The sequence below is a fragment of the Varroa destructor genome, unplaced genomic scaffold (assembly GCF_002443255.2).
Source record: "Varroa destructor unplaced genomic scaffold, Vdes_3.0 BEIS01000005.1, whole genome shotgun sequence".
Lineage (NCBI taxonomy): Eukaryota > Metazoa > Arthropoda > Arachnida > Mesostigmata > Varroidae > Varroa > Varroa destructor.
Window position 1 is genome coordinate 34,176,647 of NW_019211458.1, and position 22,392 is coordinate 34,199,038.

General features: G+C 43.5%; 1 protein-coding gene across 5 annotated transcripts in view; it reads left to right on the forward strand.

Annotated features, from left to right (window-relative positions):
- LOC111251474 (lachesin-like) overlaps positions 1–22,392 on the forward strand; it is a 67,984-nt gene that overhangs the window by 21,703 nt on the left and 23,889 nt on the right. The window contains exon 1 of one of the 5 annotated variants that reach the window (XM_022808071.2): positions 5,033–6,179. The exons of 3 other annotated variants lie outside the window; for them this stretch is intronic. The gene's annotated coding sequence lies outside the window, so the exon portion shown is untranslated. Of the gene's footprint in view, positions 1–5,032; positions 6,180–14,492; positions 14,617–22,392 lie in introns of those variants that run through there. One more of the 5 variants, XM_086990528.1, reaches the window with a different exon arrangement.

A 22,392-nucleotide genomic window follows, 5' to 3' on the forward strand; every position in this document is an offset into this window, starting at 1 on the left:
TCCGTTGAATGCGCCGACCCTCGTAACCGTACTCGCTGGATCGTGTGTAGCCCTGCTTTGTCCCGCATCTTCTAGCAAAAGACATCGAAGCTATCAAGCATGTGGCAGCTTCTGTCTCTTTCGCCGGCTATTATACTCAAACCCTAACTGTGCTGGCAGCTCACCGTTTATTCTTGCTCTTGGGCTAGACTTCAGCTCAGACGCTCAGCTGTTTTACTCGTCACTCCGAAGAGTAAAGTGAAACACAACAGCGAGAGAGAGAGATGGAGATCTGTACCCGTTTGCAGTATCTTAGGGTCGCAGTCGTGTACTGTTATGGCCTAGGTGTTCTGTATGACGAAGCTAGCAAATCAGCCTGCATGTTGAGCTCTTCGATGGTTTGAGGGTTGCTTACAGAGGATCGACGAAAAGCGGGGAGAAAGACAATATATACCCCCTGAGCTTGCTGTGTTTTTTCATTGCCTGTTCCAACAGAGATGTCTAAGATGAGTCACTTTTGCAACAATTGTTAGAGCAGTGGGGATAGAGGGAGAGCAACGGTACGGGACGGGAGGAGGGGAGGAGTCAATTGATCGAGGCTCAGCACGAGAACCGCCATCGCGATGATGGTTGGTGTCGTCAATTCAGAGGGTCTGAGTGTGAGGGCTGGCCGTCGCAGATGCGTGACAACGCTTCTCTTCTGTCTGGAGTGAGGGAACAGCGGTGCCATGTGACTAGCATAGCTGGTCCGATGAGGAGCCGCGACAAGATGTGGAATTGGTCCCCCGACCGAGATACTCTCGAACTTCTCGAGAGTCAGTCATCCGTCGTCATTATCAATACTCTAGATTTGACAGCATGTTTGCTAGTAAGCACTCAATAGGTCTGGTCTGTTCAGTGGCCTAGTTCCGCTATTGCAGTGCAAAATGTGTTTTCCAGCCGACGAATAATACTGGCGATGTGTGTAGGCGAGCGTAAGTAGAAAATTTAAGCTTCAACAGCCACCAAAGCTTGTTTGATAGCCTTCGATTGTCTCGATGTGGTTGAAGTAGTACGAAAGCAGACACTTCTGACCAGAGAAGGACAAGTGATAGGTATATAAGTCTATGACAACTGCCAATATATAGTGTACTTACACATAACAGCAAAAATACAGAGACGTTCAAAATAAGCGACAATGCATTATGGATAGACTGATGGCCAGCGGCTTTGCAGAGATATAGGGGCTGCTGGTAAAAATGGGTACCGGTTGGGGGTAAGGGGAAAGGGGGGGAGGGGGTAATGTATGACACAAAGGCCCAAATGCTATTTCACTAGAGACAGTCGAACGAACAACGGTGCAGCGGAGTGGGTTGGACTAAAAGGTTTTTAAATAAAAATCATCGTAATTTCATCGCTTACGATGGGTGGGTCTACAGCATTAGACATTCTGCACGGTTTAGAATGAATACAGATGAAATGCGTATAGACTTCACCATTTTCATGCAGCACATATGGTATAAGACTCAATAAGGGCGAGTACACAGAGTGATCGGGCTCAATCATGGCGGTCAACGAAAGAAATGTTAGGAGATGCTTCTTAATGCTTGAGACGAGATCCGCGTATAACAAAAAAATGCTATCTATTATATCTGCTGGATATGCACATCCGAACCAATGCGAATGAGACGGCGGCTAAGTCGGTTCAACCGCTTGTGCTGTTAAGTAATATTGAAGTCTCTAAGTATAGCAGCTACTTTGTGAGAGAAATAAGAAATAATATACCATTAATGATAAAAGGCAAAATCACCCCCCACAGTATAGTCACGTACTCCAAATTGATATAATATTATCTATGATTTACTATCGTCTTTATCATTACTTACGTGGCATCCTATGTGCTACATCGGGAGCTTACAACTAATCTTATCGAGCAAATTTAAAGTCTATTTTTAAAATGTGCGGGTTTCACTCTGAATAAATTCAGCACCCAATAAATTCAAATTTAAACCCACTTTCATAGGCTATGCTTCCAAGATTCTTGCAATAAAAAAGTATCTATATACAAGCTCGATTTGCTTTTAATAAAGCAAATTACGCACCATGACATTAAACGAGAAAACCGGTGCTATAGCAACACGCTTAGTGAACGATTGATACTTTGGAAGTCAAACAATTTTATTGATAGATAACAAGAGCTGATAAATATTCAATAATGACAAATAAATCTTACTAATTGGCCCTTATGAAACCTAGTTAATACATAATAAAAAAAAAAAGCTAGGTAGCTTAGACAGAAAAAAAATGTACACTTTTTTCTGGAATTTAAATATTTTTTTGACAGCCAATCACTATTTAGTAAAGTTCTTCGATCGTCTACCTAACAAGGTATACATCCCTTTGGATCGTAGCCTATTGACTCTGTACGGGCGTTTCGGAGGCTACTTTATATGGAATCCAATACTGAGCGCCTGTAAGTTGAAGTTTGAAGTTGTTAGGAAAAAAAATTGAAATTCGTCACATTAAAAGGCTTTGCACATGATAAAAGAGCTAGCTAGAAACTAACTCGGTCCCACTAAACATCAGCCCTCCAAGTGGAGTCGTCTGCTCGTTCTCGCGTAAAATCGGCTTGACTTAGTCAGTTGAAAACTTTGCCTTAGGGGTAGAGGCGAAATGGCAAAAAAACGTATCGCTTATTGGCGCAAAGGCAAAGAAGTGATTTCTGATATGTCAACAGCATGACCGGAAAATTGTGTTTTTTTTTCCCCTTTAAAAACAGGGTTTCTGGGTGATGTTCGTATACGAAAGGTAATGATAGGGCGAACGTTTAATAATAATAGTCGTCTATGGTGTGAACTTCACAAATCGCGAATCAGTAGTCGTCATTTCAAAAACTGAATTTTCTGACAGAGAATAAATAATTATCTATTTGTATAATAGCTATGATTGTTCTACAGCAGAACCGATTGGTTAGGATACAGGGAATGTGGTTAAATCACAAAAGTATATTTCAGAAATACTCATTGCTGCATGCTACAGACTAAACAGAAATAAGAATAATTTCAAAATTCCTGCAAGAAATAGTTCAAGTAAAAGTCGTTTCCGGTATGACGCGATAAATTATAGGCGTGTAATTCAGCTGTTTTTTTCAATTCGGATAAAGGCATTTAAGTGAACTTTTTTTTTTCTTTTTTTTTTTTTCTTTTTATGCTTGTCCTGCTAGTTCGCCTTCGAAATTATTCCGTCCTCATTCGCCAGTTTATACCGAACTATCGATGCTTTACTGTAGCTAATCGAACGAGTACCAGCGAGAAAACTAAGCACAATACTTGAAGTATTCTCTCGAATACGCTTCATAAATCTGAGAACGTAATATGTAAAACAAAGCAAAATCAATGAATCGAAAGGTCGCATAAACGTAGTTTGTGCGTATACGACAATTTCGCGTATATTCATACGAGATAGTGATAACATTGTAGCTATTCCTCGACATACAAGCATCTCAAATGATTCAATAACCCTCTTCGCAGAGGGGCTGGCAAAATCAGTAGCTTACTTGTTTATTGAAACCGTATATATTATTAAAAAGCAATCGTCTCTGAAGTGCTCATGCGGAAGCAATCAGAAAATGACGGCAGAAGTAAGTATTTTATGAATATTCCCACTGACAAGGCAAGTTGGCTCACCCGAACCACCGAATATTATCTACTTAACTGTCTACAAATTGCCAAAAGCCAATGCGCGCACGTGTACCTATCAGCGATGAATCGGTTGCCTTCATCAGACTTCAGTCGCTCTTAAGCGCTTTCCATTTATTCAATGTAATTGTTTCCGGCAATCACCACGGTAGCCAATCGTCGAATCGAATAAAAGTAACCAGACTAATTTAATGCTTTATTTAAAATATCCTTAAATTACATTTCTACGTATTTAAGATGTTGAATACTATTTACGTCTTGCTCAAATGTTTATAACTGAAAAAAAAAAGTCAACAGGAGGGCTTCAAAACATCTTTGCTAAGACAAAAAGAAATCAAGCAGTGCTGAGAAATTTTAGAATAAACCATACCTGTGTATACGTACTCAATTAACTTTATTCATCAAAGGATTTTCTCTCGGAGAAGACGACGATCTCTAAAGTGTTCCTATTATCGTACCGCTACAGAATGCTTATGCCGTGCCTTCTCACATTGCTCATTTTTTATGTCAGTCCAGTATTGAACAATCATTTGATACTATTATTAGAGTTTCTTCTATTAAACAATATATATATTGTTTAGTAGAAGATTTAGCGTAGGCTAAGTGACACATGAGGAACTTTGCCATTCGCTAGGGAAGAGCATTTTCACGCTAAAGATCAATAATTTCAAAGTTCAGCCGTTGCCTCTTGCTGGCTGGCAAACTTCGAGCAATGTACGTGAGTTCAAACAGAGCTGAGCTCAGTGTGAGACAAAGCTTCACGCGATGATGGAAGAAAAGGGGAACCTAGTCAGTCATTCTCTGATGAGTCAAGCCAGTAGACGGCTCTAACATCAACCTAAGCGATCTGTACGCCCCTGACCCTCAACAGCGGCAAGCGCCACTGTGCGTCATAGGTCGGCGATCAAAACGCACTCAGACCGCGATGACGACGAGGATAACAAAATCATCTTGGCTTCAAATGGTGCGGCAGAATCCTTACACCATTGAGGCAGTTGTTAGTGAGTCTGGCAGAGCTAGTCATCAGGAAAACATCATGGTCGAACGCAGGAGCATCGTCAGGCGGCAACTTCGATAGAAAAAAAACAACTTAATGCATTAAAAAAGATTGCCTTGTCGTTAAAATGTATCTAAGCTTTAATACAAAAAAAAATTTATAATCAATATTTTTAGAGAAAAGATCAGGCATTATTGGCTTCACCGACTCAACCATACGGTTTCTTTTGACTCTCGGAGCATATACGAAAGTTTGACCCAGTTAGTTATAGGAGATATGGCAGGTGCACGCGAGTATACAGCTTGATAAGCTCCCTTTTTCTTTCTTTCATTATTTCAGGTAAGAAACCGTGGAGCTCGACATTCATGACTCTTTGTGGAGCCAAAAAAGGGTCATGTCGCATACTCGTTGCGGTTTATGTTCATCACAGGTGTCTATATAAAAATATATACAAATAGGTTTTTCTCTTAGGACAGGTGGTTGGTGTATCGTTTCTAGCGGCGCGCACATATGGAAAACAAATCAGACAGTTGCCTGCCTGCCGGCACGACAGCGGCCGCCAAGATGGCGTTGCCAGACTATCTGCGTTCGCTGTGCATCGGGTGCGCGAGCACGGTACCGGCCATGGCTAGGAACGAATGTCGTTACAACCAGAGTACGAAGGAGCTGGGAATGATTCTAAGGGATCGTTCTCCAGAGCCGAGCCCGCTATAGTCCTTCACGGCGAAAATCGGACAAAAACACAGAAGACGAATAACGAGAAACAGCTCCACTTCTAACTCTCAGTCTATCCAATGTCTTCCTTCTTTCCCTCTCTCTACGATCGTAGTTTTTTTCTCTTCCAGACTAAAGGCAGAGCTGTCTGAACTCTCCACGAAGCGGTTTGTTAGGTCAGACTGTCGAAAACTGAGTGCAGAAGGGGGTGTCGGGGATTAAGTGCGGCCTGGGGTTGGGACGCGCATAAGGGGAAACTAGTTTGGTCGACGGTTGGGCCGACGGAGGGAAAGAAATCGGTGTTTCCCGCTGCTGCAGCAACGGCAGCAGCAGTAGTGGTGGTGGTGGTACGATCATCCCGTGAACGACCAGCTGCGTAGTAGCTCTGCCGTTACAACGGCTCTACAGCTGTTGTCGCAGATATACTTTAGGCACTGCTGCTGCTGTTGACCTCCACCGTCCAAAGGGCCAACGAATGGCCGCACAGCCGTAGCGTGTTATATCAGCTAGAAGAGGATGTATCAGCATTTCAACAAAATAAAGAGGAACGACGTGAAAGTCGTCCAGCTACTAGAGCCTGTGGTAAAGAAGAAGGTGTGCGGCAAATGTTCGGCCGTCCGTATGCTGGTTTAGTAAGGCAATCTCGACTGAAACGGCCAAGAGTCTATGGGCAATAGACCTAGACGTCGTAGTATGGCGGCAGCGGCAATAATAAGCCCGTATTCGGCAGAAAGAGTTGCAGGAAAATGCTGAAAAATATGGGAAGATGGCGCAAAGCCATCGATAACAGAACTCAGCTTCTCTAGATTTCTGTAAGTAATTAACGGTAATTATTAACTTTTATTTAGCATTATGTACTCGGTAAGCAATGCATAATTTCTGTAAACAATTGAATACCAATGGTAACGGGACTGTTCGACTGCTAGGAGAATGAACATAAATAATTAATAACACGCCCTTAGAGTGTTGTGATATTGTGAAAAGGGAGCGTCTGTTCATGAAGATGTGTGGCTCAGCGAAGGTTCGGGGTTCGCCATAGAGATAATATATTGACATGAACATTAAGTATGTTCTATTGTATGCACGCATGCTTTTTTTGACAGCCGTTTGCTCTTTTTTGGGCTTGCAATATTGACATATGCTATATAGACTCTATGTAACAATGTTACATTACAACGTCATTTTCTCTTCTGTTCCTTTCGTAATCCCCAACTCATGTTCGAGATAGCAGAGATCTCAGCAAAACGAACTATTGAAGACAGCTGTACATGTCATAGTTGTGCTGAATAATTGATGTACAAAAATTCCCTTTTCCTTAGATCCGTGCCCGAAAGCGTAAGAGCAAAAATTGTTATTGACTGAAGCAAACCCAAAACGAGGCGCAACAGATTTCGTGGTTGGTATCAGAGGGGTACGGGGTGCTATGACAAAGCTAGCTGTAAGGAGACGAACTCGCTTTATGTAATAGGGTCGACATGGCTAAGAGGACGACCTATGCAAACAGTGCAACCGGAGAGGGCGAAAATACACCGGCCGCTATGCGGTGATTCGTAGCATCGGCACGGAGGGTTTATGTTAAGGGCTATACGCCGCGAGGAAGCAGATGGCACTGCCGCCGCAGTGGAGCTCCGCACTGAATGGAGGTGCACCAGCAAGTGCTTCCGTAGGAAGGCGCACAGTTTATACAGATAGTTAGTTGAAGCATCAAATCGACGGGCGAGGTCTGCTCCGTGTGTGTCTTCTTGTGTTTGTACAACGAATATTTGCCATGACTAACCATGAGCACAACAATTTCTGGGTATAACAGCCATTGCGTCCATGAGCTTTTGTACAAGATGGATAGCACTCATTATGTCACAGGAGGCAGAAAGCACGAAATGGGCCGTACAGCTTCACGGTTGTGCTATGTAGGGCGATATATACATATAGTGAAGATTAGATATTACCAAGATAATAGCAACAACGACTTAGTCACTCACGGTATATGCAGCGTATATTTATCACATATATTGTAATTAAGAATTCTAGTTTTTGTGTGCAAACTGTTGGGCAGAATAGTTTTGATAGCCGAATTTTTGGGACCATTGATTTATGTATTACCGAAAAACGACAGCCAGGCACCTTTTTGTTCGTTACACCAACCCACAACGTAGCCTATTAATTAGCAAGGGGAGGACTAGACAGGAGCGACGAAACTCGTCACTTCACCCTGTTCTACCTACATAGAATAGCTCTCGTCGCGTAGGCTTGTTTAAGAGTTACCCCCGTAATGTAACGGCTGGGGACTAACCGGTGTGCGGCATGTCTATGCAGGTGAAGACGTAGCAATAGTAGCTACCTCTGCTGAAGTGAATGGACTAGCATTTGTCGGTTGAAATGGCGGTTCCCGTTATCTCACTACGGCTACTGCTGCCAGTTTCGTTATATTCCCTCCCATCGGGGGTTTCCCGGCCCGTCCATAAAGAAGAGTAGAGACGAAAAAAATCCGAAGGCTGCTGCTGCTGCTGCTGGTTCCACTCCAGTAATAAGTTGTTGTGTTTGCTCTTGAGCTCAGCCGTGAATACCCGGACACCTATTCGGGCACGTCCGGTTCAGCTGTTCCTGTCTCTGTGTCGTCAGCTCGTTCTTCTACTGCCTGTATCGCTGTCTTGCCCCAAGGGAGAGGCCTTACCCTGACTGGACGGCGGAGCGACCACGACGACGAAAAAGAAGGCATGACGTCTTCTACGTGCTAACCCCTAAAGAAACACCGTTGACTGGTTGCTCCGCGAAGTTGTTCCTCCTATAATCAAGAAGAGAGATTTTGCTCATTCGGCCATTTGACGCGCAACGCTCCTACGAACAGCGGCAGCCACACTACCAGGAACAAGTTAGAGAATTAGGTCGTTGAAAAACGAACGGCCACGGCGAACGAGAAACGTCATAAACTATCAGTTAAAGAACAGCTATTCCCACGCTACTTGGGCATCCGTTGCGTTATACTCTTACGTACGGCGTGATGTTGCAAAAAATATTGTTCCGCAAGCCCTTTTTAGAGCTGTGCAGATACTATAAATGTCGTAATCAATATTATACCTACAGCGAAAAACTAGATAACCGTGCCACGTTTGTGTACGTTCAGTTAAAAAGAGCGAGGCAAACTTATATTATGTGACTACACTGCTACGGAGGCCGTGAGGCCAAAAGCGGCTCCTGTAGTAGTGCGCAAAGAGGTTCCCAAGTTAAAAGCTCTGAGGCACTCCAAGCCAAGAAGAAATTATATTTAACTAAAGAGCGCTAAGGGTGCTGTGCATGCAACGCCGCTGCAACAAGCACGTTCTTAACTGGTATTAACACCAATGTATGTATAACTCACATGAAAATTCTGAGACAAAGACGGCTAGGGAGAAGCTACCTCATAAACAAAGGTTCCCTATTACTGGCTAATATTGCCTCTCCCATTTTCAGCAAGCATCTATTCGGCTCGTATGAATTTGTTACGGTGCGCATGAATAAAAATAGTTAATTACCACAAAATGCCGAACTCAGCAGTTGCTTATATTGTTCCCTCGTTGTCTTAGTTCGGTTCACGCTTGAATAAAAGAGCCGTTCTTGGCCGCCATATGTAACAGTTCTCCTCAGATCGACCAGGATAGCAATTTTGCCTCCATCTCCGACGGACAGAGTTCGAGCGATAGATGCCTATCCCCTCGGACGTCAGAATGGGGACATTAACCATAACCTGATACTCTTAATACACCCTCCTTTATGTTCTCATCCTGACATTGGCTATTCACATCAAGTTAATTCACCCCACACCCACAGCGAAACCATCCACCCCACCTAGCATATTATCATTAGTTATTGACTTCCATTGTTCCCATTGTGGCTCTGCTCTTCTTCCCTAAAGTCGAGTACTATAGATGAATCTGATCTGATCAATAGTCAGTGAGTGCCCCTACTGTTCCTAGGCACCGCTTGCTATCTAGCCCTTTGGAGCACAGCTAAACATAACCAGTTTATAGACGACAAGATGCTACCTTCGGATCATCGCGTAGCAAACTGTTACATTTGATCAGGTTGTTGAGGAGACCTTCCGGTTGAACTAACGATGGGTACTAACGGACGTATATCGCTGTAGCTAAATTTTATTATATAATTTCTGTGGACTCACATTTCCGCGTACCTAAAAAGCAAAACAATTTTTTAGTTTTAATAATAATTACAGTGTTGTTCTTACACACTGAAATCGTTAAACATAGGCATTGAAGGGCAGAATGCGTCAACATAATATGTAAGCAAATTCTAAATCTCGCTGCTTGTACTTGCTGAAAGTATACGCCCCACACGAATAATGTATAAATTCATATTTTTGACACCTGGTCGTAGAAGAATATGATTTGTACATGTTTTTCGAAGTTCTATGAAAGCTTTATACTGTACCAACATTTAGCCAAGGCACCTCATCATCTGAAAAATCGTACGAGTACTTCATAGGTTAGCGGAAAACGACGGCACGATGTGACTTGGATGTATGACCATCGTCAAGAGCCGTGTCAAGACCTGAACGTAGCGCAAATCTGTGCGTCAATGCATATATAAGTAGTAATTCTTATTGCGTTATAAGGGAAATGAACAAAGGAGTATTGAAGGAAGGAAGACGAACAGGTCCCAGGATGAAGCTCGTAAACATATTTCACAACGTTCTCAAAACAAGTGAGGCAGTCAATGCGAGGCGACGATTGACCTCCGTCAAAACCTTTCGTCACCAACGTCTTGAAGAAGCTTGATGACTTATCACGCTGACGATTAGGTTGCTGACGAAAAACAAGGTTGGAAAAACTTGACTTTGCGCATTTGTGTAAGTTTAATTGAAAAATGGGCCCAGCACTTTGGGCACAAGTAGCGACTAGCTGTGGCAGGTTCAGCTCGAGCGGATATTGATTTGACGATAGGGAATCGTGCCTATAAAGCGGCTCATTAAGTTCGGCTTTGCGTAATTAATACAAAAGCTGACATTCTGACTATGACAAACAAGGATCTACCGTGTGTTGCGCTTGTTGTTCCTTGCAGAAACACCTTAGGCCTAGAAAACGTTCAATTAAGTTTACTTCGGTAAATTTCTATGCGGAAATATACGCATAGATCAGAATTGACATATGCTAACTTTAATGCCAGATGGCAACAATAGCATCACAGAGAATCGTCGAACTATCAGTATTCGACCGATAGATAACTGTGCATGTGTGTGTAAGGAGTAGCTGACGCGTACGGCTTGGATGTCTGTGTCTGATTGAAAAAGCCACAGCTCTTGCAGCGAAAGCACACGATAGGACACATGTTTATTAAACTTGTTGGGAACTGGAAACCTATTTTAGAAGTATCTCAGGAAAACGAGGCCATGACAGACATCTATTACGACTTTTTATGAGTTCATGGCACCCGAAGTTAATTCCTTTATGTATTTAATTGTGAGCCTCACATAATTTAAATGCTTGATCTTTTCAAAGTATCTCTTGCCAGGTATGATTTGATTTATCAAGTGACATTTCAAATATTTATTCATTCTATGGTAATCGCCCGATTCGTTTACCGAGGGTTTCGGCGAAAATACTGTGCAGCTGTTTCCGTTCCTACATCTTTTATCCTGCTTCTTCCAAATTCAGCATACTACTACCACCTGTTATTCTGCCATCGCCAGTCACTCATCCATAAAGTTATCATCTCTAGTCATGCTCTGAGCAGCAAGACCATAGGGTGAGGCCCATGGAAAGCAGCTACTTTTTGATTTCTACCTTACTCCTGCGGCAGCTGTTCGTTCCACGTACGATTCCGTTGATCCTAAATTGGTGACGGCGCCCGCCAGAGCACGCAGGAAAACCAAAGCCTAAAACACCATGACACAAGAGATGCGCAGAGCGTGTGGCAATAGGTATCACAAAAGCAGAAGACAAAGCAAGGGAGAAAGATATTAGAGCGAAAGAGTGCGTGTGCGTTGTAAGGAAACTACAAATCTAATTCTATTTCGGGCTATGTTGATGCTGCTCGTTCAGCAGGATCCTACCTCACTTGTCCTGGCCCGGCGTGAGCTTCTCGAGAGCAACTTCCGTAGTCAATCTCTACTCTGCTTTTTGCATTCGCTCCCGATTCTTAGGTCATCCCACCCCTAAAACTATGCCGACGACGACTGCTTAGGGCTAGAAAGTCACCGCCGTCCCTTGCCTCAGCCAGCAGGCCGAAGCGCCATCCCAACACTCACGCTGACCTTAACGCTAATATCGAATTATAAAAGCGAAGACAATAGCAGTTCTATTGTAGGAGATACGCGAGCGACAGTGTAACAGCGGCTGAACGGCAGCTGGATACATCGCCAAACGATAAATGGAGATGGTTCCAAAAGGAAGGTAACGCGGGCATTATTTAGGTAAATCAAGTTCAGCCGTAACTGTTTAGGGAATGAAATGGCAACATTCAGAGATAAACACGAAAAATGAATATCTCACATAGGCCAGTCTCCTGAGATATAGCTGCATTGTACCAGGGCCAACGATGGCCCCAATATTTGCCCTGCATTCAAACGGTGGAAGGTATTCTAGTTCTCCTTTTTCTTTTAATTACTTTAACTGCGGTCGCTCGGACAGACTGCTTATGAGTATCGCTGATCTCTGCTGGCGGAACCAATTAAAACTGTTGATATCTCTACGCTGCACCATTCAAACAGAATTTATCGCGCGATAAAAAGCCGGAAAAAAGACTAGCGTCCCTGTTGGCTTCGCGACGAACACAGATAATATACATTACTCGATTAAGAGCCCCTACTCATCTTGAATTGCCCGCGATTGCCAAACGGCCGTGCACTTGCACACAGTGTGTATTAGGATATAAACCGATGTAATATAGACGGGGGTACAGCTAAACCAGTGGGAGCAGTTTCCTGTTCTATCCACAAGTATTATTTCTATTATTATCATCGAGACAGATTTCCAATCTAGTGGAATTACATTGGCCATCAGTACCCGAAAAGGGGGATGGAGAAGCATTCGACGAGCTAGCAGAATTTGGATAGGGTTTGGTCTGGTTTGGGTTTCTTTCACGTCTTCGCCTCTCGCGCCTTCTCCTTCACTGGCCCTGGCGACGACCCCATTTCTACTAAAGGTATGAGTGGGCGAGTGAGGACCAGACGACAGGACCAAGACGCAGAAAAAAAAAAGAGCGTAAAATAGGAAAGAAAGAATAGGAGAGTGGCGACGGCGGCGGCTCTGCCGGAGAAAAAGAAGGAAGTTGGAAAGCAACGAATACGATGAAAATAGCGATGGGAGCGGAGGTGCGTTTATCCGAGCCGTTTTCTCAACTGTTTCGCTCAGTGAAGAATTCTCCATGGCGTTAGCCTTCCTTTCAGATCCCCTTTTCGAGCCCATGCTCGCCTTCCTCCGCTCCTCGCAGCCGCCGTTCCATCTGTATGGGCACGAGCGAAAGCAGCTGTCTTGAAGCGGCAGAGCCATGTGCTGTCATTTGCGGGGTCTTACGTCGGCTTAGCTACGCTTTGCCGGGGTTTGCTCCTTTTTCGTGCTCGTCGCCTGCCTCTCGTCGAAGTCGGTCTGACTCTCTGCCTGTCCAAGTGTCGGAACGCACGGTGCGAAAGAGGTCAGAAAGGAAAGGGAGCCATTGACACTAACGTTATTACAGGCAGACAACAGGGTGACTAACAGCGGCTCAAAATAGCCGACTACTCATCGGTTTGATCAGCGACTTCGCTTGCACCATAGTAAACGTTCGTTCGTATTAGGTTTCGCGGAGAGTTGTCTTATAGCACAGGTGCTATAGGTAGTTTAGGCTTTTAGTCGATTTCTAGCTTGTATATCGTTTTCCGACGTCACGATGGAGCTTGATAGAGCACACTAGACTACTAAAAGCCCATTGCTAGTTCATTCATTTAGCTTTTACTATTGAACTTGTCAAGCTTGCGTTTCGTAACATAATCAACCGAATCTGGGTTTCATGATCAGTGCAAATCACCGCTAAGGCGCAACCTAGTATTACTTATCGGCAGGCAAATCCAGGGTAAGTATACCGTCTAATACCGTATTAGCAGAGGCAGGACGATTGTAATCCTTTGTCGAGTTTTTTTACACGAAGTTTAAAGTTTGAGCTGGGATGGTTGATTGGCTTCTATCACCCACTCGTTTTCTACGCATGTCGAATCGCGCACGAAACGCGACAAACGATATTACATTTTGAGCAATAGTAACGTGACACAGAAAACGCACGATGTAGCTAAAACACCTTTCCCGGTAGAATAATTTTTCCAACGAGACCATCGCGGACAGCGTGTATACTTTCAGTTGACTACTACTTGATCATCCTACGAAGATATTTTTATACTTCAATAGATTTCTAAGCGTTCGAGCAGTAAATAGCCTTGACATCTCATAGGAACACTATACCTAAATAAAGGAAAAGATTTCCGCGGGTGGTCTTGTTGCATGAGCACCAGGTTTGCGTTCTTCCGATAGATATGGTTGAAATTTAAATTCTAGCCAGGCGATAGTCGAAGGAAAACGGGAGGATTAGAAGCGAAGGCACAATGGGGTGGTGGCGCTTTATGGTCCGGCAGGGCACGTGACCGGATCGTGATAGGTCGTCGTTTTCCCTTGATGAGGCTGGGACTGTGATGGTTTCTATATGTCTGTGAGCGTTTGGGCGTGTGCCTGCTGCCGTCGGTGCGTACGGCGTGGGTAACTGACTGGGTCCCCGGGTATTGATGGTTTGGCGGTAAGGTGGCGTTGCTCTTTTGCGTTGGCACACTTGCTCAGACGAAATGCACGGGCTGATGAGATAAATGGAGCTGATAACGCGCGCGCAGGGGTAGAGGCTTCATTTAGATCTCGCAACTACCTCCTGGTAACAGCAACGCCAGCCGGAGCAAAAGCACCAGCATAAGCGGCAACAAACCCACTCCCGAATGCGGTGTCTAGCTTGGCAGCGATCAGAGGTTCATGCCAGTTGACAGCGATTGACACGATAGATGGAGTAACGGGGAGAGGCTTTCGGCCAGCATCAGTGTTACAACACGCAGCACATTTCACTCTGTTCTACTGCATTCGTGAGCTAGACGCCACCTTTATCCATTCGCGTTACGGCCCTTTCCTTTCTTTGCAGGCGACTGAGCGGCCGAGATTGAGTTGACTTCTTTGAAGCGATGGACATAGCGCAGCAATGAGTATCGTCGTTTTTCTTCGAAAGCTTCAAATCCCAACGTTGCTTTATTGGGTAGGTTATTTTATTGATTTCAAGATGTCTTTGTCGCCGTAATAGTAGAACCCAATGTTTTCAAAGCAGCGAGAACACTCTGCGTCATCTATTTCACGTTTTGGCCTTGCGGCAACGTATGGCATAGAGTCAGCATGTAGATGTAGTACGCGTCAAGAATAAAACGCTTTTTGTTGTATTTGCTAATGATATACTAAACGTACACTTTTATCCAAGTTGTGCCGGTTCACAATGGATTAAGTACGAATGCGATCACTTAAGTCATATAAATTTATTGAGTTTCAGTTCGAATACAAGATACTTGTGGTACCGTTGGTCCAAAGTGTGACCATTGTTTATTCCGTGTTAACACAGCGGTTTGCATGAAACTGTATTCGACTAAACAGCTGAAGCTTGTAAGTTCTAACTCTAGACCCAGGCTTGCTGTTTTCATTTGCGAATTGTATCACTACGTCAGGGGTAGCATAAGTTATTATAAAAAAAATTCTATTCGACAGAAATAATGCTAAAAACATCGTACTAACATCCATGCACCCCAAATACCGTAGGCGCTCTAGCTGAACGCTCCATAAACGGTTAAGAAATCGTAAGGGACATATAGTGGTCTAACTATCGAGCCTGTATGGCTGGATAACGAGCCTTTCATTATGGCATGATTATGGAACACGTTTTTTTTACTCTACTAAATATTTCGATGGTGCGGGGTATGAAAACGTACGACAGACACCCTTCGATCTAATCAACAGTTCTGCTGAGACAATTCGGGCTGTAACTTGTAGTAGTTCTACCGAATGCAGTAAGTCGTATATTTAAGTACAAATATTGAATTTGAATGATTATTATGTGGTGACGTTTAATAGAACGTTTAACAGAGTTGTACTATGTTACGAAAACGCATTATCGGCCATATTTGGACGCCTTTTTCTATTAGTTCAATATCACAAAGCAAGTGTCTGTTTATTAGTACCGTTGAACAGTGCGCCCACCCGCTACGATGTCTTCTTGCAGAGTGCAGGGCAGTGCAAACAAACTTCGTCTGCTAAACTACCTCTATCCTGCTGCTGGAGTTGTTGCTAAGCGGAAGCATGAGCAGAGGAATGGGGAAGCAGGCCTGTTTTTCGAAACTGCCTCTAGACCATCGGCTTCTACCTCAGACTTGAAATCTTCAGTCCAATCAAATCTTAAGGCAGAAGAACCAGGGGCACCTGCGGCTTATGCATTTACGATCTTAGCCTTCCGAGTTTCTCTTCTTTTACCGAGATCATGTCAGCATAGCTTACTGCTTGTCTAACGTTCGCAACTAAAGCGGAGGTTCGACGTTTGCTTTTCTGCTGCATGTTGCGCCAGGTGCCCGAATCATCGGCACCCTGTGCAGTGCGCTCCCAATTGTGTAGTAACGAAGTGAAGGGCAGAACATTTTGAATAGTGTTCAGCCATGCGATCATTCGAAGCTGTTGGTGCTCGAGCAGAAGGCGGATTGCGAGCAGGGGTGTCGTCGGTTCTCGTGGGTGAGATTTCGATCATTTCTATCAACTTGTCGACTAAATTTGCGGTTGGCACCGTGGGAAATCACCCACATATCTAAGCCGTTTTACCTTCTCGGGTACAGATAGCATGGTATTGTTACCTAGCCATCGCTAGGTATAGCCTAATGCTATTGTTAGTATTTGTAGGCCGACGCACTGATGTCAGGAACCTTATCATCTTCCATGAGTCCCTACATAGGATTTTTTGAATCACGCTCTGATTACTAGTCAAAACTATGAAATAAGGAGGCTTTTCTTTGTGTTCCTTTTCAACTAACTTATACAAAGTCAACAATGGACTATGAACAGTCGACGTATTACGACAAAGGTAATGACTTAAGTATAATATGATGAATCGGAACAAGGTCCGTAAAGAACAATGACCATTTTGGCAAGACACCTGTTGTTCTGACGGAGCACGTTGCAACCAGAAGCAACGATTCTTGGCTTCCCTTAACCCGCAGTTAAGGTCCGCAGTTCGAAAGGCGCACTTAAAGCAGAAAAAAGAAGAGATCATCAATAATACTACGGTAACAATGGTATGGACAAGATTACGACTGTTTTAATTTACCCTAGAAAAACGTTTAACAGAATTACTGTCAATTTGTTCGACGTAAAAGCTTAAGTAGGCATAAATATTTACATATACTTTATTTACATATACAAGACTCTATATACTTCTGATTTCAAGATTCAAATAAACTTTATTCGACCGTACAAGCCGTAAGACCTGGTCAGCCTAAAGGTTGTACTACATTGTTGTGACCTAATTGGAAGGACAGTTCAAAAGGGAGGTCAACAATTCTCTTGGTATGTCAGCAGTAGCGATATCGGGAAACGTCTCTTTTGTTGTTATATTGTTACGCCCCCCTTCTCGACCTAATAAGCGCGATCATAACGGGAAAGTGTGTTTCATGCAGACCGGATGTCTCTATCGATGATGATGATGATCGATTGTGGTATTTTTCATTAAGTATTTACTAATAGAAATTAGCGTAATAGCTTATATAAGAGCTTATTGGGAATTTGAAGAGCCAGGGAAAACAAATCAGAGTAACGGGCCGCATTGCTATTCAGTTGACGAACAAAAAATGCAATTTAGTCGTTTTAATCAGCTTGTTAGATTAGAGTTGTACAACCTAGCTGTGAGAGGTTTCAGAGCATAAGCGTAGAACTAGTGGACTTCTATGACTACATCTACAATTCGTAAAACTGGGCCGGCAACAGATTTGAATAATTGGGCTATTTTTAATAATTATACACGTTTGCCCTCTATCATGAATCGAAGTTACTTTTTGATGCAGATTGAGCTTAACAATGGCATCAAAGAGCATATAGAGGCATACAGAAGTATATTCTCCAATCTCTTCGCGTGGTGAAGCCGTCGTAGCTCTCGACATTTTGTAGGGCCCCCTGGGGTGTCATGACTATAAAGACGTTGTTTTTGGCTAATGGATACCAGTCCAGGCAGCGCACTCTTAAGGGTTCAGGGTTTGAGGGCAGAAATGAGGGCAGAAAAATAGAGCCCGGGTCAACTCCGATGCATTCTACTGTAGAACCTGGGACGTACCTTGCGATCCATCTCTCAGTGCACAGATAGACGATAGTTAACTTACCATCGTTGCGCGATTATCAAAATCAACTAAAAATGTCGACTGGTTTCTATTGAAAATAGTTTGCAACTCCCCAAACGCGGTATACTATAAATTTAAGCATTTGCTCAAAATGATCGAGAGTTATTAGTAGATGTACCAGACATATACGACGCAGCATGTACCGGTAACTATGTCTGATAAAAACACATGATCCAACATTCAGGAGGCAAGATTAGGACTACTTCAGGACACTACTCCAAGCGACTGTGGTCGCTTGGAGTAGTTGTCTTGACAGCTTATAAAGCGTTACTAATGGACTCGGGCGATCGCTATCAAAGGACAGTTCGGCTAATTGTGGAACATGCTTTATGATAATAAAATAATTACGAAGACCCCTTGATGAGGGAAGGGGATCTTCCTATATCTATTTTTGAACACGGTGACTCACTATCTCAGCTTGAAAAAATCAAACGAAAGGAACATTAATTAAGTAGCTATTACGATTATTCAGATTATTCTATTTTATCATATAGGTTCTATAAGCACGTTAGAAAAGATCCTAAATAACCATCGTGATGATTTTGTTACATAAATAAATACGTAAATTATATTTGCAAACGAAACGTGTCGTTGCGAGCCAAACGTCTATTGGAAAAACGAATGAGATCTAGCATGATCTATATCTACTTGCACGAGAGCGGAGGAGACTGATCTATCGAAAACCAGTGCTTTCGACGACATATTCGAGCTTTGTATAAGCCGTAAACTTCATAAAAGTTTACGATGTACTGGTGCGTGCCTTAAATGCACCGTTGTGCTATAAGCCTACATCCTTGTTTGCAACAATGTCTATCGACAACTTTACTTCTTAGCTAGGGCTTTAGTGGGAAATATATTGGTCATACGCAGATCGTAATGATTTGTTGTTCGCTGTGCCGTCGACCCCGTGACAAAGTAAAACTCTGCATTTTTTTATGATGACACGATTAACTTAACTAGTATGGTGATATTTATTTTTCACACTGTTCGACACCATCTCTCGTATAGATTAACTTACGAAAACTTAGAACGAACTGTTGATGATATCTCACCCCGTTAAGCGATTCACGGAAGGGTACAGCGACTCGGCTGGTTAGTGGCACTAGCGCAGGCAGCTTCTACCGAGCGTATAACGTTGACCCGTTCCATCATCTTGATGATGGTGAAAGACGACCCAAGCCCATTTTGTTAATCTAATCTCCATCGTTCTAGTACCGATTACACAATTGAAAGCAATGTGCCTCAGTGTCTCAACAAAAATACGTCGCAGTTCTGTCTTGATTAATAGAGCAACATATGAAACGGTCGAGACCATCAATGTCCTGCGGTGACGCGGGACAGTTGTTTTTATTTGTTATGAAAAGGTACATTTATTAGTGACAATAGGTTACCAAGGAAGCTGAGGGAAGGAAAAGAAGCAATAACTGAAAAAATCAGATGTTGAATGACCCAACAGTTTTCTTGCGTGTCGTGGGTAGACACCGTAATTTCTGGAAGTACTTTTTGTGATCCTTGCTCATTCTGTAACGTCAACAAAAAACACAACAATTTAATTTATGGCCATCCGGTTGAATTTGCTGGATAAAATTGACATCCTCATCTTTATACTGGGCAACGCAAACACTAAAATTTAATTATACATAAATACATCTTCTTATTTCTCGTTTCTTCCATGACAGGAAATGGGTATACGAATATTTACTTACCGGAACAATGCGCAGGGGCGCTTTTCTTATGAATATAGCGGAATTTAGCTCAGTGTCTGAACGCGTTCACAGCTGGGAAGTTAAGGGGTATTTGAAAAGCTTGTTTTGTCATACATAATTACGAGCGATTCAAGTAGCCAAAACCCAGAGACAGTTGTCTAAATTCTTAGCGTTAGCACGAGTCGCCCTATTTCTAAATAGCTATTTTCGAACTGTATGGTCCGAATGAAAAACAAGAAGCTTCCTCCGAGCGCCGTCAGGTGAATCAACGTTGGGTAGCATAGTAGCTATGTTCGAACATAAAGTTAAGAACATCAGACCGGACCATCCATACGGATAGCATATGTATTGTAGTTCACTCATTCTCTCTTTTATTTGACTGTCAGCAAGCACAATTCTTTTTTTACTGAATAGAAATTCAGATCGACGAATCACTTCAAAATTAATTTATACCAATTAGAAATAATCTTTTCAATCATCGTCATCGTCGTCGTCGTCGCCGCCCCCGCCGTCAGTTTCGTTTATCATCTCTCGGTGTGAAGGATGCGCGTATCTTGAACAAGGAGTAGGTTTCTTCACAATAGGATACGCACCGTTCGTTCCTGCTCGTGATTACCAACCTTGGCTCATTGTATTTAGCACAAACGGTCAGACTATAGGGATAGGACAATCCGGCGCACCATCTACTCCCTCTGCCGTCGAAGTTCAGTATTCTTTGTTCACGTCAGACAAGGATTTAGTGGTTGTGGCTTTGTTCGAGTGACTCGTAACTCGGCAGAGGAGACCGAGGCAAGAGCGCCAGGCTGACGCGGTTTGTAAGCAGCGCCAAGAGAACCTCTAGCAGACAAATTAGGTTCAATTGTAATAATACCCAGAAGGAGAACAACGTGCGAGCGGGAAGATGTAGAAAACGGAACATTTGAGAATGGAGAAATAACCTCTCCTTCTCATCATGCCTCTACCGCGAAGGAAAGCTGTCCGCAGTCGGCTCGGAGCGGTTTAACCAGGGGCTGTACTGGGGTTAGAGAAGGCCGGGGAAACAAAGTGATCTTCAGGGCAGATCGCAAATGCGGATCTCGGTATAAGTGTAAGTGGGTGGGTGCGCGTGTGTGTGTCGTATGTGGGGGAGGGGGGTATCTGCAGAAAAGGGAAAGCTACTGGAGGCATGAGGAGAGAGTGATGCTAGATCTTGCCGCTTCCCGCTTTGAAGAAACCATTCGAACGACGACGGTAATTCTACACTGCAAGGAGCAGCAAGGAAGGCACGGATAGCTGGGAGTTTGGAAGACTTCAGCGGATGAGAAAGGAGCAGACGAAGCGGCCAGGAAAGAGCCAGCCGTAAGAGACGGAAGCAGTGGCTCTGCGCCGTCGATGAGACTATGTAGTGGCTCATGGCAGTAGTTCGTTGTGGCGGTTATAGATAATGAATATTTGATCCGTACTTTATCGCTCTCTGCTACTACAGCTATCGGTTTCGCATAGAGACTATCTGATACCGCACGATATCTATACGTTCAGTCTGTTTTTTCCATTCTCTTCATCGGACAGGCGACCGATTTTAAGCAAGTTCACAAAACGTAGCAACTGCAGATCTTAAAAATATTAGGCGTATAGAGTGAACTAGAATAGTAAACCATCATGTTACATGCGTAACAAAGGGACAAAATGAATATGGTAAGGGTTATGTGAGCCCTCGTGCCTTATTTCAAGTCTCATCTTGAAGATTTTAAAATTCAAGTTAGTTAATGTCGAGCTAACGAGTCGATATCAATGTGACTTACACCTAATATGATCAGATGGAATTAAAAAATGAATAAGATGTCAGAACATATTTGATAGATCAAAGTATCCTCCGTACTATTCCGTTTGTCGTCTGTATCCTTGCGATTACGATACGACTGCATGCGATTTGAAGTATGCCAGTACGTATAGTATAATGTATATGGCTTACACCAGTAGCCGTGCGGCGAGTGTACACGCTCTGTGCCTTTTTCCGTAGCAGTTGTTTTGTCGACAGCTATATATGATAAGCTTGCCCATCGCTAGACATCTTTAGGGAGATCTAGTACACTTCGATCTGAAATGGACTTCGTCAGCTGAACGCACGATGAAACGCCTGCTTTAATGTTGGCGTTCTGTGATCCTGTTCGTCCTTTTCCCCTCTTTCTGACTTCCTCGTCTGTATCTATTATTGTTGCCTTTGCAATGGCCTTTTCTATTCTATCCTGGTATTCTCAGGAAAGGATGGAAGTTTCCCCTTCGAGTCGGCAGGGTGACAGTGAACGTCTGGATGAAAAGTCTCTACTGATTCAACGGGCGCTTCAAACGAAATTGAACACACGGAAACCGATCGACCGACCGACCGACAGACAGACAAACGCACGGGGGAGGGGGAAGGGGGACAGATACAGAATGAAGACATAAACGAAGAAAACAGTACTCGGTGTAGTAGTGAGTAGAGAAGGATCAAAGCGGCAAGAGTCGCGTGGCGAAAGCGGGCTGGGCTGCTGACGGACAGATAGTGACTAATACTAATACTGGGTTTCCATACGAAGTTGTTTGGAAATCCTGCTTGATAACCAGACAATTGCGCAGGAAGGCTTGAAATATGTCAACACCTGAGCAAACGGCCTGTTACGACGCTACAGAAAACGTCATTCCGCAATCAGAGCCTGAATTCGCGATCGAAGTCCCAGAAAGCACGTTGGCGAGGCGATTTACCTCCTCGTATACTCTACTCAGTTGGTGTTGCCCAGACTGGGTGGCAAAGTCATGTGTTTGCTATCATGTGCGAATGTTATCGTCTGCTACGCCGCCCCTTTTGAGTAGATCCTCGGATACCGGCTTCCGTGGTAAAGACGAAACGTGATGAGAAGAAGCCGGACCTTCTAAAGTTTAAGTCCGGTCTGA